The sequence below is a fragment of the Hevea brasiliensis genome, chromosome 8 (genome assembly GCF_030052815.1).
Source record: "Hevea brasiliensis isolate MT/VB/25A 57/8 chromosome 8, ASM3005281v1, whole genome shotgun sequence".
NCBI lineage: Eukaryota > Viridiplantae > Streptophyta > Magnoliopsida > Malpighiales > Euphorbiaceae > Hevea > Hevea brasiliensis.
This window is the reverse complement of record NC_079500.1, coordinates 36,611,992-36,615,623: the sequence shown is the minus strand read 5'-3', so window position 1 is coordinate 36,615,623 and position 3,632 is coordinate 36,611,992.

Below are 3,632 nucleotides of genomic sequence, written 5' to 3'. Positions count from 1 at the left end.
CATTGGCGGGAAGGGTAGGAACTTCTAGTTGTTCGACGACTGGACCTTGGTGGTCTCTGTCTTAATGATCCACCTCTATCGTATCCCTGAGCTCGGGGTTCCTCAAATTCTTTTCTCTTCCCCAAATTACTGTTCGAACTCTGACCCATAGCTTTCTCCCTCTTTTCCATTTCACACTGCCCTTGTGGGGTTGGAGTGCAGATTGGGCTTGGTGACAGATTATCGACCATTTGTTGGAAGAAAGTGGCCATTCTTTGGGCCATTTGTGCGATAATTTGTAGGTAAACTGGTACAGTCAGGCCTTCGACATTTTGTGGAGCTGGGGCTTCAACTTGTTCTTCTGCCATTACAGACTGTTCTATTATCTCATTCTTCTCTTCCATTTTTCTCACAGAATTTTCTATTCCTCTACAACCAACACAAGGAGATTCCTCTCCATTAGTTCACATTTATGATGTAAATGTACTATATGTATCAAACATTTGAGCAGTTGTAGTTCTGACAAAAAGATTTCAAATTCACAGTTCAAAATTCACTTTAAAACCATGGCTCTGATACCACTAAAACATGTTACACCCTACCCCTCTGTAAGGCATAACATGATCCCGTAGTATACCTAATGAATTACCAACTCCGTCTACTGATAACCCATTAAATACACTACAAGGGATTTTCAAAACTTTTCTTACTTCTTTTACAGTGGTGAGCACTATTTACAGGTGTTAAAACCTTTTTGAACTGAAGTGATAGAATTGAAACATTTGAATTATTTGGAATTTCTGTAAAAATTTTTGGCAGAGTGCCCTCTGTATTTTGGAGAAAACAGTTCTTCAGAAAACCTGTAAAAAGCACTTCAATATGTATTTGTAAATCTCAACTCCAACATATTTCTCAACACAACATTTTTCTCAACTCAAATCCGCAGTGATTTTTCAAAGACTGAGATACAAGAAATATAATACAAAACTATTCAAGTAAATGAAATCTCAAATTTATATTTACAATAATTTACATTTAATTACATACCAAATATTTTACAAGAGTTTCTATACAACTGCTCAAATAATTTACATACATATTATTACATGCTTACATCAAAACCTATGTACATGGGTATATCTATGATATACCTGGAGCTGATCTGAATGTATCCTCAAAGCAACTTAATCACTGCTCTATGCTCTTCTTACCTGCGAAAGCATGCAAAGCTATCGCTGAGTGGTGAACTCAGTGGTGCACAACTATAATTTAAAACATAGTACAATATACATTGACAAATTTTACAGTAAATAATTTGAGAATCTGAATACTGATCAAATTTCACAACTCAAAATATTCATTGCCAATAATGTAAATCAATTGTATAAATGACTTTGATCACAAAATTCAATTTATCAAATCATAACTATCCCTTTAAGTAATTCCAACAAAATCAATTATACATAAACCATAATTGAAATCACAATTTCTTACCATTCAAAAGCCATTCTGTATCTCAAAAATCATACTGTATCTCAAAAATCATACTGTATCTCAAAAATCAATCTTTATCTCACTAATATGCAAGACTAATCTGAAAGGGCCATATTCGATGTGATTCTAACTCCCTATGGTCGGGGAGGTCGAATCAGATTCTAACTCCCTATGGTCAGGGAGGTCGAATCATCGTGCACAGTACCATCACAATAATGAATCTTCCGTAAGGGCCATAACGATAAAATAAACTTAGATCTAACCTCAAATCAGAGGAGAATCTAAGCCTGTGCACGTACCATGGTAATCAAAACACAACTAACTCCATTGTCTTCTCAACAAATGAGAGAGACAGGTAATAACCTAGTCAAGCATCTATAGTGAGATATAAAACAATATCACAATCCTTTTAGTGAGCACAAATCACAATATAATTCGATTCAAATTCAATTCCAATATCCAATAATTTTTATGCTCATCACAATTCAAATCATAAATTTGCATTTTTCCATGAAAATTACCAGCACAATTCAAAATATGTTCTATCATAATTTTCCAAAACATAATTTATTCAATCCATAACAATGCTTAAAACTTGTGGAAATACCATTTCACAAAGCTAAATTCATACATCCTATAACAATTTCAATAATCATTGAATTAAATCCAATGCTTGTTAAACATAGTTCATAAGAAAATATGTCATTTAATCATATAAAATATTCAGAACAAAATCAGTTAAAAACTAGTTGTGCACAAACCTCTGATGACTGTCTCCCTGATCTGGACTCAGTGTTTCCTTCCCTTTTCCTGAGTCTTTGGTAACTGAGAAACACAATTTGAAGTGTTTCAGTACTAAATTAAACTGTCTCTATCGATGGTGTTTGGTAAATAATGTACTGAACTCAATTATTCACTTAATCACCTAATATACCGACCCTCATTGCGTTTTAGGTAAATTAGGTTTTAGTGTCGTTAATATGTCACATTCGATAGGGTTTTAGGTTTGGTACGTTTTACCAAAGTCATTTCCTTGTTTAGTGCATTTTAATGCAAATTGCTGGATTTCGGAACACTGGTTTGACCTAACCGGACGATCTAGTTCCCTCTGTTTTCGGGTCTTTGTCGAAACTACAAACTTTTAGATCTAGGTCTTATTGCACGCGGTGCAAAATTTCAGGTCAATCCGAGTTAAGTAGACCAAGTTATGGTCATTACACTATTGCTGGTCAAGTGGTACCATTTTAGGTCAATTTTAGGTCAAATTGGTCAATTCTGGTTCGGCCAGTTTTTGGACCCGAACTTGTGCAAGTTGTTTGACTTGCTTATGGTCATTTCTGGGCTTTGGTGTCTTCATAATACTTGTAGGTATGGATCTTAACTATTCTTGGTCAAAATTTCAGGTCAATTGGACCTGGTTTGAGTGAGTTATGGCCTAAACACTCACTGCTGCCCAATTGGTCATTTTTCAGGTCCTAATTGCACCTAATCCGAATTGGTCATTTTTTTAGGTCACCTTGCAAGCAGAATTTTGGCATGATTTCTCAATGAAAGTTGACACATTTTGTGCCTAGTTTCACCTCAAATTGGTCTCATACCAATTGAGGTTACACATTCAAGGTTATAGGCTAAAATATACACTGCCCTCAATATGCATTTCACACCCCAACTTCAAACACACACTTACCTTTGCCATTTGTTTACTTACCTACCAAACTGTTTTGGCACATTACCAAAAGCATTTTCTACATTACATGAGCATTATTTTGGGCAGATTCCAATCACCTTCAACACACCAATAATCATTCACAATTACAATCTTTAAGTACCATTACAAACACACCTAAACATTACAAACTTTACATACACTTTACAATGTTAATTTACATACATATCATCAATCTTTCTAGGTCAATATTCTGCCCACACTTCCTTCAATATATACCATTACTCAAGTGTCCACAAGCTGCCACAAACCATTCTTCAACATCACATTGCCGTCCCATATACCAATTTCCATCAAAGTGCATAATTCACCATATAAACATGAAATAATTCCCTAAGTTACTAAATCACCATGATTAACATTATTTCTCATCAATTATATGCACAAATACCTCATCAAAAACGTGACTCATGGCTGTCCAAAATGAAAACAA